We start from the raw sequence: 15822 nt of genomic DNA, 5'->3' as shown, positions 1-15822 counted from the left end.
ATTTGTGGCTGCTTTAGGGTTCAAGCCCAACATTCCAAAGAGGTGAAAGATTAATTTTTTTTTAGTTTTATCTAATGCAGATGCTAGTATTATAAGAAACTCAAATAAAACAGAGAAGACAGTTAGAAAACAAACACGTTAATGCCCGTTGAACTGAGGTCGTACGAAGGCCGGGACACACAAAGCTTATGAAAATCTAAATTGCTAAAGTATTTCAATAAGCATAACAAAATCATGAAGATTTATTATAAGCCTTTCGAGGCTAAGCTGTTGTATGGCCACACGTGATCTCACAAAAACGAAGGTGGACAGTCATTTCCAGGTATAGTTCTGGTCATTTGTTGATCCAAATGTGTGACCTCAACTCGTCTGACTTTTCAGAATGAGCCTGTAAAGCCATTTTGCCCATCAACCATAAGCGGATTTTAAGGAGGGGCCAGGGGCCTATATATATAAACGTTGTAAAGCAATGAAACTGCAACAAAAATGAATGAAATTAACAAAAAATATATATTTTTTAATAGGTCAAAATTATTTTTCAAACAGATCATGTGACTAGCACCTTAGACGGTCATTTGCTTTGCATATAATTTTCACACAAAAAAAAATAGGTGGGGGCAATTTGATTATTCAAATGATTTTTTTCTTTGAAAATATATATATTTTTTTGATTGAAGCAACTTTTCGGGGGATTGACTGACTAAGACACAAATGTCCTACCCATAAATGGCCCAAACACAAAAAGGATTGCTTCAATCAAAGAAATATTTTCAATGAAAAATTAAGTGATCAAATGCAAATTTTTAATCTCAATTTTTTTTTTCTCGCATCTAAAAATGTTTTCTATGATTGATTTTTTTCTTTTTGTGATTGATGTTTCTTTTTGAAAATATGTATTTTTTTGAAGCAACTTATTTTTGACTGAATAATAAAGACAAAAACGTCCTAACCAAAAATGTGGTCCAAGCACAAATCAACATTTCTTCAATCCAAAAAGTTGCTTCAACCAATTAAAATAAATAAATAAATAAATAAATTATCAAAAAAAATAAAAAAAATTAAAAATAGCTTTAACATGCATTTTTTTTTTCAAATTTATTCTTACATTCAAACACATTTTTCATTTGATTGAAGCGACCTTTTTTTTGACTGAAAATACACATTTTGACTGAAGCGACTTTTTATTTTTATTGAAGCAACTTTTTTTTTTGATTGAATAATAAAGACACAAATATACCTCCATATGGCTCCGCCCAGGGGATACAATTTTTGACTGGAGTAACTACATTGGCACGTCACCGGCAGGCGTACCTTATTTAATGGTTGACGATCTTGGCGAAAAGTATTGCCTAAGCAGTCAGAATTCCCCTCAAGAATGATGGGAAACAAAAAACGCTCATTGTCAATTTATTATTATAAATATTCTTGTCAGTTAATTTTATTGCTGAAACTGCGTTTCGGGTTCATCAACATGTGGTGCCCCCCTGCCCCAAAAGTCAAACTCCGCCTATGCCATCAACCTCCACAATTCGAATACTTTTGCTTATTTTGAATCACACTGGGAAAATACTTGTTTTGCTTCAGCGATGCTGCCAGGGAAGACAATGTTGTCCAAAAATGATGAAGGTCATATTTTCCAGACAGTCTGAACCATAACCTCTGTTTCCCCACTTTGAAGAAGCGTGTCTTCGGTTGTTAAACTCTGGGGTCCACAAAATGTGAACCATCCGTGCATGGAAAGAGGCAAATGACAAGCAAAGGCTTGAACTATGACTGCTCTTTCTAACCTGCTATACTGCGTTTTAGAGGCCTTGCCCTGTCTTCTTGCACATGTGACACACCACCAGGGATTGCGCCATTTGGACTTGTCAAACAAAATATTTCGAAGTGACAACCTGTCAGCTAGAGCTTGCATTACATTAAAAAGTATCACTTTTGGGAATTGTAAGGGTACTGTAACTTTTCTCTGTTTTTACCAACAAAAGCATATATTTTTGAAATGGGATTTGGGCTCATGTTATTGAATAAAATCAAAGCCGGCTAAGCTAGATGCTGGTGTGAGACTACGGCAAAAGTTAGCTTGTTTTTAGTCTCGAGTAATTTCTAATGAAGTTGGAAACTCTGGTAATTGTTATTGCTTCCATAGGGATCAATAAATTAGCCAGTAAATGCTTGGATTATTGTTCGCTAACATTAGGGTGACCAAACGCCCTCTTTTGCCCGGACAAGTCCTACTTTCACGTAGTATCCTCGTCGTCCGGGCGGGTTTTATAAATTCATAAAACTGTCCGGTTTTTATGATTTTTCACGGGAACAAATTGAAGAGAATCCCTCCGGCCGCTGGGTGGCAGCGCCTGCCTGCGATGACATGGCTCCTAGTAGTAGGGAGGGAAGGAGTAGTTCTTGTTTTTTTTGGCAGTTTACCCCCATCATGAGGCGTTACCGCCATCTACTGGGTTAACGATTTGGCCACAACGCCTAAAGTTTTTTTTACGATAAATACGTATATAATGGCAACTGTTGACTTCTGTCGGAGCTTTGACTGTAAAATCCCGTTTGGTGTCGCATCGTTACGCTGCCGATGATTGTAAACTTTTATAGCAAAGTTTGATTTTTGCCTCAGCTAGCTATCAGTAAGCTAAACCGCGCTAGGCATTATGGGAAACGTAGTTTTGAACTGCTACGTTTAGAAACATGCTGGTTGAATTGTTTGTCGGTTTATTTCGGTTTTTGTTTGTGTGCAATCTAGAACATTGAATGAGAATATTAATTGAATGGGAATAACAATTTGTGAGGGACAATTGTTGTGATAGTAATTTATAAAAATGTTTAATTGGCACATAGCCTACTGTGTATACTGTATGTGTATTGACTGGACTACATTTCTATGGGTCTGCATTATATATTATACGTATATATGTATATATATATTGTTAAGTCATTATTTATTTTCTCATTTTCTCTCTTTCTTTCTTCATTGTGGGCAGCAATTGATAAAAGCAAATGTGTAATAACAACTTAATAACTATCTCATCAAATGCATTTCATGAAGGAATAGCATTTGGTAAGTAATAAAATGCAACAATATGATTCCTTAAATGAATTGAAGTTGACCTGTGGAACCTAGGCCGGTTCAAAACGGTCAGAATGACAAGGCAGTATTATCAAGAGCAAAACATGTCTATAGTTATCAATTCCAAAAATGTCTCTTACTGCAATCAATCATGGAACATCCTATTATAGCAATCAATACTTTATCATGAGCCTTCATTGGTAAAAGCAAATATTTAATAACCATTTAATAATCATCACTCATTGCCTTGTGGTCTCCCTGTGACGCTGTTCTTTAGGATGTATCTTGTTAACAGCCTAAAAATAACAACATGACGTGACTATGGGAAATTGAGCTACAGCAAAACAGACTTCCGCAATGGAAGAACTCCTTCAGATGGCATTATAGATCGTGCTCAATACACCACTGACAATGAAACAGCAGTGCAGAACATTAAAAAAAAAAAAGTGCATGTGTCAATCAAGGAAATGAATCGCTTCCCTAGAGCGGTGTACATATATACCTGACATCTTGAATGACACGTATCCCCAAAATCACTGCCAAACAACATTTTCCGCTGATATCAACCCCAAAACTGATAAGGAACATATTAAATGATCCACGGAAATTGTAGGCTACCTATGAAATTCAGAGTACAAGTACCCTCCCTCTTGCCACGCACTCATTGACCTGAAAACTCTGCTCCAGCACCCCAGACACCACATAGATATGCTCATTCATGTGAGATGTGTGCCTTTGCTGCAGCTTCATTCAACTTCCCTTAGACATACTGTAGTGGCACCCAAGTGAGTTGCAGAGCTTATTTCTCTGCACTCAGCACATCTTTATCCCACAGGCTAGAATGTACAAATACATTTCAAATTAGAGCCTGCGCTTTAATTTTCTAATGCACTGACCCGTTCCGCAGTGGCGTAATAGCGAGTCCCTGTGTGACAATTAAAATAAATCATGTCTGAACAGAATTCGCTATATGTATTCATGCCTCATCAGTAACCGAATTGACGGGAATGATTTATCCCAGGGAACTTAAATACCAATGCCCACGCGGCAGAGCGCTAGCACCCTCTACTTTTGCACGTTCACTCAGCCGCCCTGTTGTTCATAATGAAATTGACGTGTTCGTGATGAATGAATGGCTGTGGGTAAGAAGACGTCGCTTGTTTCTGAACACTCTGAACCTTGTCGGGAACTAAGAGCGCCATATACAAGCGTAGGGTTTAGTACTATTTTCTGTGAACTTTTTGGTTTGCTTCAGATGTTTTCTGGCTTCTACAACCAGCAGACCAACCACACAGTGAAGAACTGCTGTGAAGTAAATCACATTGAATGGGGAAAATTAAGTTTGAGAGCATCAGCTATCATTTTGTTTTAGTTATAAATGACAGCTGTGGCCCTGAAGCGCGAACGCAACGGCGCATTTAAAAAAAAAAAAAAAAAAAAATGGCAAACGTACTTTTTGACTGGTACCGACCGGTTCCGGTTCCTTAATTTAATTTTGCTTTTTTTATTTGCCGTTGTGATTTTTTATTTGCAGTTTTGTTTTCTGATTTGACCTTTTGTTTTTTAATTTGCCGTTTTGTTTGATAGTTTGCCGTTTTGTGATTTCAGTTTGCTGTTTTGTTTTACGGTTTGCCGTTGTGTTATTGTGTTTGCCGTTGAGGATTTTGATTTGGGTCCGTGTCTCTTTTGGTAATTGGATATTACGTTTTGAAACGGTTTGAACTGCAAAAAACGGCTAGTTATTTGGTTTTCGTTTTATAACGGAAACATCAAAATTGAAATACAGTACAGCTTGATTTTGTTCTTATCTGGAACGTGTAAGGAAAAGTCCCAAAACAGTTTAATTTTTTAAAAAATTCTTTAGCCAAAATAGAATTTAACACGAGATAAAAATCGAAAAATGGTCCATATATTTGTTTTTAGTTAGTTAGTGTATGTGCACGCGTTAGAAGTAAGATCTTAAGGCTGAACCTGACCCGACCCAAATTTCAGGCAGGGTCGGGCCTAAAATGTCAATTATGACGTTCGGGTCGGGCCGGGCTTCGCTCTCGCTAACTTTTTTGTAATAAATATACACTCACGGGCCACTTTATTAGGTACACCATGCTAGTAACGGGTTGGACCCCCTTTTGCCTTCAGAACTGCCTCAATTCTTCAACAAGGTGCTGGAAGCATTCCTCAGAGAGTTTGGTCAGTATTGACATGTGATGGCATCACACAGTTGATGCAGATTTGTCGGCTGCACATCCATGATGCGAATCTCCCGTTCCACCACATCCCAAAGATGCTCTATTGGATTGAGATCTGGTGACTGTGGAGGCCATTTGAGTACAGTGAACTCAAGAAACCAGTCTGAGATGATTCCAGCTTTAATGACATGGCGCATTATCCTGCTGAAAGTAGCCATCAGAAGCTGGGTACATTGTGGTCATAAAGGGATGGACATGGTCAGCAACAATACTCGGGTAGGCTGTGGCATTCCAACGATGCTCAATTGGTACCAAGAGTGCCAAGAAAATATTCCCCACACCATTACACCACCACCATCAGCCTGAACCGTTGATACAATGCAGGATGGATCCATGCTTTCATGTTGTTGACGCCAAATTCTGACCCTACCGTCCGAATGTCGCAGCAGAAATCGAGACTCATCAGACCAGGCAACGTTTTTCCAATCTTCTATTGTCCAATTTCGATGAGCTTGTGCAAATTGTAGCCTCAGTTTCCTGTTCTCAGCTGAAAGGAGTGGCACCCGGCGTAGTCTTCTGCCGCTGTAATCCATCTGCCTCAAAGTTCGACGTACTATGCGTTCAGAGATGCTCTTCTGCCTGCCTTGGTTGTAACGGGTGGTCATTTGAGTCACTGTTGCCTTTCTATCAGCTCGCACCAGACTCCGACCTCTGGCATCAACAAGGCATTTCCGCCCACAGAACTGCCGCTCACTGGATATTTTTTCTTTTTCGGACCATTCTCTGTTAACCCTAGAGATGGTTGTGCATGAAAATCCCAGTAGATCAGCCCTTCTGGCACCAACAACCATGCCACGTTCAAAGTCACTCAAATCACCTTTCTTCCCCATACTGATGCTCGGTTTGAACTGCAGGAGATTGTCTTAAACCATGTCTACATGCCTAAATGCACTGAGTTGCCGCCATGTGATTAGCTGATTAGAAATTAAGTGTTAACGAGCAGTTGGACAGGGGTACCTAATAAAGTGGCCGGTGAGTGTATATTTATACTTGTAAACTTAAACAATGTATGGATGTTAAAGTAAGGAATACTTGTTAAAAAATAAATAATTTGGATGAAACACAGAAGGCGCTGGATGGGAATTATGAACAGGAGCTGCGCAGAGCCTCATCTTGTCAGAGAGGCGCACCTATGCGCTATTAATTGCACACTCTTCTTCTCTAACGTGTTTTCGGATGGCGCCAGCTCCTGGTCAGTATGAGAACATATTCTTGCCGGTAACAACTTCCGGTAAGTAAAAACAAATATACGAACCATTTTTCGATTTTTGTCTCGTGCTAAATTCTATTTTGGTTAAAGAATTTTTTAAAAATCAAACTGTTTTGGGACTTTTCCTTACCCATTCCAGATAAGAAACAAGGAAATCAAGCTGTATTTCAATTTTGATATTTCCGTTTTAAAACGAAAACCAAATAACCAGCCGTTTTTCTGTTTTTTAAACCCGTTTCAGAACGTAATATCCAATTACCAAAAGAGACACGGACCAAAACACAACGGGGAAAAAAAATAAAAAAAATAAATGGCAAATTGGAAAAAAACACTGTAAATTCATCCAATCAGCGATCTGTGTACTTTTTGACTGGTACCGACCGGTTCCGGTTAATTTAATTTTGTTCTTTTATTTGCCGTTTTGTTTTTTGAATTTGTTTTGTTGCGTTTTTTTTAATTTGCCGTTTTATTTTACAGTCTGCCGTTGTGTTATTGTGTTTGCCGTTTTGGATTTTGACATGCCAATTGTGTTTTCTGATTTGTCATTGTGTTTTTGAGTTTGCGGTTGTTTTTTCTGATTTGCCGTTGCGTTTTTTTGAAATCGCCGTTTTGGTTTTTGGTTTGCCGTTTAGTTTTTGAGTTTGCCATTGTGTTTTTTGATTTGCCGTTGTTTTTGAATTTGCCGTTTTGGTTTTTGGTTTTGCCCTTGTGCTTTTGAATTTGCCGTTTTGTTTTCTGATTTTCCGTTGTGTTTTTGAATTTGCCGTTTTGGTTTTTGTGTTTGCCGTCGTGTTTTTGAGTTTAGTGTTGTGTTTTTGAAATTGCCGTTTTGGTTTTGATTTGCTGTTATGTTCTTAAAATTGCCGTTTTGGTTTTTGATCTTGTCGTTTTGGTTTATGATTTGCCGTTGTTTTTTGAATTTGCCATTTTGTTTTTTTGGTTTGCCGTTGTGTTTTTGAATTTGCCATTTAAGTTTTGTTTTTGCCCTTGTTCTTTTGATTTTGCCGTTGTGTGTTCAATTTGTAGTTGTGCTTTTTAATTTGCCATTTTGTTTTTGATTTTGCTGTTCAGGCTTTTGATTTTGCCGTTTTAGTTTATGATTTGCCGTTTTGGTTTATTATTTTTAGTTTTTTGCCGTTGTGTTTTTGTGTTTGCAGTTTTGTTTTTGTTTTGTTTAAAGGTTTGAGTCATGTTTTTTTTTTTGTTTTTTTTGCCATTTTGGTTTTGCCGTTGTGTTTTCTGATTTGTAGTTTTGATTTTGAAAACCGTTATTTTTTTTAATTTGCCGGTGTGTTTTTTGATTTACCGTTTTTTTTTTTTCACGCCTTGCCGTTTTGTTTTGTTTTTATTTGCTGATGTGTTTTTGAATTTGCCATTTTGTTTTTGTGTTATCGTGTTTTTGAATTTGCCGTTTTGTTTTTGGTTTGCCGTTGTGTTTTTGCAATTTGTCGTGTAGTTTTTGTTTGCTGTTGTGTTTAAGAATTTGCCGTTGTTTTTTTGTGTTTTTGAATTTGCTGTTGTGTTTTGGTGTTTGTGGTTTTGTTTTTTAAATTCACCGCTGTGTTTTTGTGTTTGCCGTTTTGTTTTTCGATTTGCCGTTGTGTTTTGCAGTTCAGGGCCACTATAGCTATGTGTTGAAACAGACATTGCCAAAAGAAAGGTGCCACATTTTGAACTAAATGTCATTACAATTTTTTATTTATTTTTTTGTCCCCATCAACATGATCCGACTCACGTACCGAAATCACCTCTTCATGACTTGGGACATCCTGATTCCCCGGCTTCATCCTCATCGAAAATTCCAAACCATCAATTGGAATTATTCAAATCCCCGAGGTATGAAATAGCTGTGAGGAGGCTGCGGAAGACACTCATTAACCTCAAATGGAGAGGAGCCCACAGTAAATCTCGATGAATTCCTCCCGTCGTGGAAATCTGATTAGATACGGTGGCTGTACTTAATCTAAGTTGAAGGTAGAAGTTAATTTAGTCCAGTGCATGCAAAAGTCATTTAGCATGTTGTTTTCTTCTACTGCTTTTTAAGTACGTATGCTATAAGAAGTTCTAGGTTTGAGCTTTCCGGTTTATGTCAACTATTGTGCTTTACAATATTTTTTTTCTTATAATCTTAAAAGAGAGCAAACTACAAAGGCTTTTTCTATAGTGATTTTCCTAATTAGGGTTATGGGTAAGCTTGAGCCTATCCCAGCTAAACTTGAAAGTGGTCATCTGCCATTGTGACTTTATGATCTCAAGACTTATCGTGACTTCCACATCCCAGCTCATGAAATGGTAATTACAAACAGAATAGCATTGCCATACTTCCAAGAGAGGCATGCTATTATCACTTTTGAAACGATGGATATATTTTTGACTTGCTTTGTGGGTGGACACTAGCCTTGCAAGCAAGACGGTACACTTGATTCGTCATGCAGTACCGCCTTGCCAAACTCAATTGTCCAACCACATCCCTGGTCATTTGATGTTCCAGCCAATCAGGAGAAAGAGTCGGAAGCAACTATTCGGTTGAATACAATGTCAGAGTGCAAAACTGTTCAATATCTGAATGTTTTGTTGGCAATCCTACTTAATTTCCACATTAAAAGTTCAGAATTTGTTACATTAAGCTTAATCATCGAGTTAGCGGGGGTTTAATTAGTCAGTAGAGTTGACTTCAACAAATTCTGTGCAGTTTGTTAGTTACACTATTTACTAATTTCGGGGCTCCGGAGTGGCTAAGCTAGCACGAGTCAATGGTCCCTTCCTAGCATGCCATTAAAAAACGATATTGACAGATCTAACGTAGTCAAATAAATTCAAAATGCATATCGTTGTTCAAAATATCCATGTGGCCCAAAGAAATGTCACACCTTCTTGCCGTGATTCCTTTATTTCTGCACAACTATGTTTCAGATGCGTAATAAGACCACAATAGAGACGAGTGCTTCGGCCACTCGTTCTAATGCTGCACTCGAAGAAGGTGTGAAGTTGGACTTATCCCACTCGGCGCTCATCTTTTTTTATTTTCATACCTGCCTATTCGTAAGCGATCAAATAGTGGAGGAAAAATGACGGCTAATATAAATGGACCACACCGTAAAAACCTTATTTAGTTTTACTATTGACGGTCTGCTTTTCGACGGGCAGCGCATTTTGTCGAGTGACGTCTCATTGAAGCCACTCGAGAAGTCGGGGTACTTTTTTTCTGACTTCGTGGCTAGGGCCTCCCAGTTCGAGTGGCGTTCCAATGATATTTTTCCTGGTTTGCAAGCTCCGACTTCCCACCTTCCTCGAATGCAGCATCAGTCTACAGTGTCTCAACTGAAGAACGGCAAGACAGTGAAACATTAGGGATGGGATTTGATAGGATTTTTACGATTTCAATTCTATTATCGATATTGTTCAACGATTCGGTTCTTTATCGATTCTAATTTGGGGAAAAAGAAGAACTGACATTTTGATTGGCATCTACAGTCCCTGACAAAAGTCTTGTCGCTTATCCATTTTGTAGAAACAATTGCAATTGCTCGGTCTGTCAAACGATTAAAATTTTTAATTAAGTTAATTGCAGCTTAAAAATTAATCGCAATTCAAACCATCTATAAATTATGCCATATTTTTCTGTAAATTATTGTTGGAATGGAAAGATAAGACGGATATATACATACAACATACTGTACTTATTATAACAATAAATCAACAAGATGGCGTTAACATTATTAACATTCTTTTAAAGCGATCCATGGATAGAAAGACTTGTAGTTCTTAAAAGATAAATGTTAGTACAAGTTATATAATTTTATATTAAAACCCCTCTTAATGTTTTCGTTTTAATAAAATTTGTAAAATTTTCAAAAAATAAACTAGTAGCTTGTCATTGTTGATGTCAATAATTACGCCATGCTCATGGTGCTGAAACCCATAAAATCAGTCGCACACAAGCGCCAGCAGAGGGCGAAAAAACACCAAAAAACACAAATTACAAGTGCACATGACACTGTGCTGTCATTTTAATCTGTTTGAGCGGGGCATGTGCTTTAAATGCGTCAAATATTTTAACGTGATTAATTTAAAATATTAATTACTGGCGGTTAACGCGATAATTTTGACAGCCCTACTAATAAACTGACTTTTAATTATTCAGTTGGTTTCAGAAATTGCTCATATGAAAGCTAAGACCCTCCCAAATGATGTTGAATGTACAAAAGTATATTTGTTTCACTGAAAAAGACATTTAATGAAGACATATAGGTCCACTTTTGGCAAGACAAAAGTTTTGTCGCCCACAGAAAGTAGTGTGAAAATTGAACAAAATGTACTTCAAATACAAAAATATGTTACATAACATAAGCGAATGAAGTACTGGTGCTGTGAGATCCAAATTTAATATTTTGTATGACATCCATGGGCTTCGGCAAGGATTCATACAATTTATTGATGACGTCATCAGGAACATTAAAGAAAGCAGTCTTGCATGCCCCCCAGAGTTTATCAACATTCTTGGGTTTCGTCTTCCATGCTTCCTCTTTCATCCTACCCCAGACATGCTTAATGGTGTTCATGTCTGGTGACTGAGCTGGCCAGTCCTGAAGGATCTTGATCTTCTTTGCCTTGAGAAACTTTGAGGTAGAGATTGAAGTATGCGATGAAACACCATCCTGCTGCAGAATTTTTCCCTTTTTATGTTCAGGAAAGTAAGAGGCAGCTAAGATTTGTTGATATTTGGATTAGTCGCCTTCTGATGATGAGCCAATCAGTAGAAAAATGATGGAGCTGCAGACATGACCAGGAGGTGACATGTGATTATCGGTGCCAGGATTAGCGATCAGGGAGCATAGAATAAGATGTCAACATATGCACATTTACAGGTGATTTACATAATACTACGTTCCCCACCTCACATTGCTGAATTGTGTACAGTACACCACTCCACTCCACCTGTTTGGTTTGAGGACACGCACATACATATACTGTAGAGGTCTCTCTTAGCCAATTGGATGCCAGGAATGTGAGGCAATTGCCAATGGAAGAGCAGCGAAAAGTATGTTACGTTCAGGCAACTCTGGGAGCTGCGAGTACCAGCCATACTGTATTTTTGCCTTTTGTATCCTGAAACGTCTTTCTTAACAAGAGGCAATTTTCCAGTTGAAGCGTGTCTTAACCTGAAAATTCTGCATGGAGAGAAGTTCTTAAGTAGAGGCACCACTTGATATCTTTAGCGGATAAATGGAACAATCAATCTGGCGCGACAGGTTAGTTGGACACCACAATCGTAAACTCAAATAGCCACACAAACAAAAGTAGAGCTTCCTTGGCAGCTTGCAATACATCCAAATGAGATCATCAGCTGCTATTTATGATTCAACAATTTGTGTTATAATATGTCCCATTAATGCAGGAGCGTTTGCACGAGGCCCCCCTCGCAGGAGGTGTTCTGCCTTATTTCCCAGAAACATAGCTGCGACTTGTGCCGCCATCATTCTCTTACATGCAGATGTCAATTAAAGTGGTGGCGGAGAGCACAAATCTGCCAAAGTGTCTCCCCCAGCACTGCGCCAGCCACTGAGGCATAAATACCAACCATTAGTTGGCAAGCTCCATCTTTGAGATCATTTCTAGTACGCAGCTATTGATAGCAACATTGTAAAATTATGTACCGTCATTTTCGGACTATAAGCCGCTACTTTTTCCCCTCATTTTGAATCCTGCGGTTTATAAGTATACAGTGCAGCTTATTTGTTGATTTTTTTGGGTTAATAGAAAACACTTCTTGACAGCGGCTTCATAAGACTGCCATAAGACCATGTCATAATTATGACATGACACTAACATGGGCATTGAAGAAATAAGCATATTTTCCCGTATTTACTGTTTGTATTACTCTAACATAGCAAATATAAAATAAATAGCATTTAATCAGTAGCCACGTTTACATGCGGACTTTTATTCATACCGATTCAAATCATTCCGAATGGAAATTTCACATCAGCTGTTTACATGTCACTTCATCTATTCCGATCCAGCGTTTACATGTGTCTGCCTTTATTCCGAAAGGACGTTTGACAACTGCCGTCTGACATGCGCAGATTAATCAAAACAAAGCGTCACGTTGCAAAACATGGAGATCGATCGTCAGATCAGCTGCTGTTTTAACTTTTCGAGTGGAAACAAAACTTCAGAATGACACGCCGTTCATTTAAAAAGTTGTGTGGGTGCGCTGTGCGTGTGCTTGGAAGCCATGTTGCAAGTGACGTTACTTACGTCACTAAGGCTATGTTCATACTACAGGTCTTAATGCACGAATCCGATTTTTTGTCATATCCGTTTTTTTGACGTGCCCGTTCATACTGCCTTTATCCATTGAGCCCGTTCAAGTATTACGCATGCGCACTAATTCGCAGTCCGACACCCGCTAAGCAAGAAGTCCCGCATGCGCAGAACCATCAAAACAAATGACAGACGTCATCCGTCATTCCAGGGATATCATATTTTGCTTTTCAAAAGGTAGACACAAATAACAGACATAAATAATCCCCGTTTAGGCAAATATTCAAAGTTTATATGGAACGATAGCATGCACGCACTGTCCGTGCACGTCACACACACATACGGGCAGTTTGTCCCGACTCTCGGCCGTGGAGGCAATGTTGAAATATTGCTCACTTGGAACAGAGAGAAAACTGAGCATTCTCAGGCTTATCCTCAACCCATTTTTATTTTTTATGACTGTTGTCAAGCTCAGCTCTTCCTCAAAAGCCGTGTTCAGTGCAGTTAGGCGCTAATAACGCACAGGTGCATCGCTACGGTAACGACTCTCTCGCTATTTGATGACGTAATTGCTGCATTAAATCCGATTTGCGGGACTGGACAGTACAGACCGCCGCGACAGTCTGGGAAAATGTGGCCCAGATCGGATTTAGACCACATACGAAAGTGACCCAGATCGGATTTGAAATGGTCCCGTTCTATGCGACTTGTCACGTTCAGACCGTCAAGTTAATGCCTCACTCGAGTCGGAAAAACACGAAAAAATCGGATTCGTGCATTAAGACCTGTAGTATGAACGTAGCCTAAGTGACATCACCACGTCAGTATGGAGCATGCGCAGAAAGAATGCAAGCAGACACCATTCCGCTTCCCTGTTTACATGATATAATTTTACTTCTAATCGGTTTGGGAAAAGGAATATTCCACCCCTGTGAATCGGAATGAAATTCCATTCGGTTTGGGCCTGTTCATTCCGAATGAGGTGTTTATATGGAACGCATTTATTCGGTTTGAACAAATATTCCGATTGTAATTGGAATATTTGGCTCCATGTAAACGTGGCAACTGTTTAAGAAAAGCCCGGATGTGAATGACCGAGACTTGCAAGGTCAGCACAGCCCTATCATAACCGAAGAAACCACACACCAAGAATGTCACGCTGACTGAGGGGCTCCACGTGCGAGTCATGCAACTGATGGAGCGAGACGAGCAGAGGATGACCCAGACCACAATCTGACAATCTGGACCACCAAATTCCACCATCAGCAGCTCTCCTGATAACCAACAGTGGACAGTTTAGAACAATGAAAGAACATCCTCTCCTCCCACAAGGAACAACTGATAACGGAGGAACCCGTTGGATATCAGCACTCAAGTGGCGCTGAGGCCTTACAAACTAGTAATAATAATAATAATACATTTTATTTATAATGCACTTTACATTTGAAATACAAATTTCGAAGTGAACGTTACCATGTAAAAAAAATAAAACAAAAAGAATAAGAATAAAAGAGTAAAAGCAAAAATAGACGGAAACATAAATAAAATCAGATAGATAAAATTAGCCAGGGTAAGCTTTTTTAAAAAGGTACGTTTTTTGTCCTTTTTTTAAAGGCATCCACCGTCTGCGGGGCTCTGAGGTGGTTGGGAGGGCGTTCCACAGACGGGGAGCAGCAGCTGCAAAGGCCCTGTGGCCCATAGTCTTGAGCCGAGTCCTGGGCGGGAGTAGACTGTGCAGTTGGCCTGACCGGGTTCTGGCTGAAGTATTTGGTGTGAGGAGTTCGGTGAGGTAGGTGGGGGCTACACCGTGTAGACAGTGATGGGTGTGAACGAGGATTTTGAATTCAATACAGAGGTGAACAGGGAGCCAGTGTAGGGTGTGAAGGATGGGGGTGATAGTCAATATTAACATACAACATGTCAACTGTCAATATTTTGTGTGGCCACCACTATTATCCAGAACTGCCTTAACTCTCCTGGGCATGGAGTTGACCAGGGCTTCTCAGGTTGCCACTGGAATGCTCTTCCACTCCTCCAAGACGACGTTGCAGAGCTGCCGGATTTTAGAGACTTTGCGCACCTCCACCTTCCGCTTGAGCATCCCCCAAAGATGTTCTATTGGGTTCAGGTCTGGAGACATGCTTGGCCAGTCCATCACCTTTACTCTCAGCCTCTTCAGTAAAGCAGTGGTCATCTTGGAGGTGTGTTTGGGGTCATTGTCATGCTGGAACACTGCCCTGCGACCCAGTTTCTGGAGGGGGGGGGGGGGGAGATCATGCTCTGCTGCAGTATTTCACAGTACCCTCCCTCAATGAAATGTAACTCTCCAACACCTGCAGCACTCATGCAGCCACAGACCACGACATTCCCACCACCATGCTGGACTGTAGGCATGACACACTTATCTTTGTACCCCTTACCTGCACTGTAAAATATTGCTGTAAATTTACGGCCAATTTTGAACACTAAAATACCTTTTTTGTGTTCAACAGTTTATTACTGTAGTTAGCGATGCATTGTGGGTAGTTAGCAATGCATTGTGGGTTACCAACATTAAAGCAACAAGACAAATGCTGTAAACAGTATGTTAATGTTTCAATTACATGACACTACGGTAATTTTTGGAAACTGAGTTTTGACTGGAAATTTGGAGCATGGTCAGAAATCTGACATCTTTTACATTGTGGCAATATAGACTATGTTTTTTTGCCAATTTAAATTAAAATAACTAGACACCGCAAATAATTTGCCAGCAAATCCTGGAGGACCAAATTAGCCATAATTTGGATGTTGGAGACTCTTCAGAGGATTACTTTAAATGACATTTGCTGCTCTTCAGTGCTTGTTTCTCAACTAATATTGGGATTTATGTGTATCAATTTATAAACGGTGAGTTAATTAAGTTTTACTCATATTACCCAAATTATTTTATATTAAACTGAAATTCTGAGGATTGCTGGATAGCAATATATAATATTGAATTTAATTCCTCTGGAGTGCCAGTAGAGGGCAGTTTTCTATTG

The sequence above is a fragment of the Corythoichthys intestinalis genome, chromosome 15 (genome assembly GCF_030265065.1).
Source record: "Corythoichthys intestinalis isolate RoL2023-P3 chromosome 15, ASM3026506v1, whole genome shotgun sequence".
Taxonomy (NCBI): Eukaryota; Metazoa; Chordata; class Actinopteri; order Syngnathiformes; family Syngnathidae; genus Corythoichthys; species Corythoichthys intestinalis.
The sequence above is the reverse complement of the archived record's forward strand: the minus strand, read 5'-3'. Positions refer to the sequence as shown.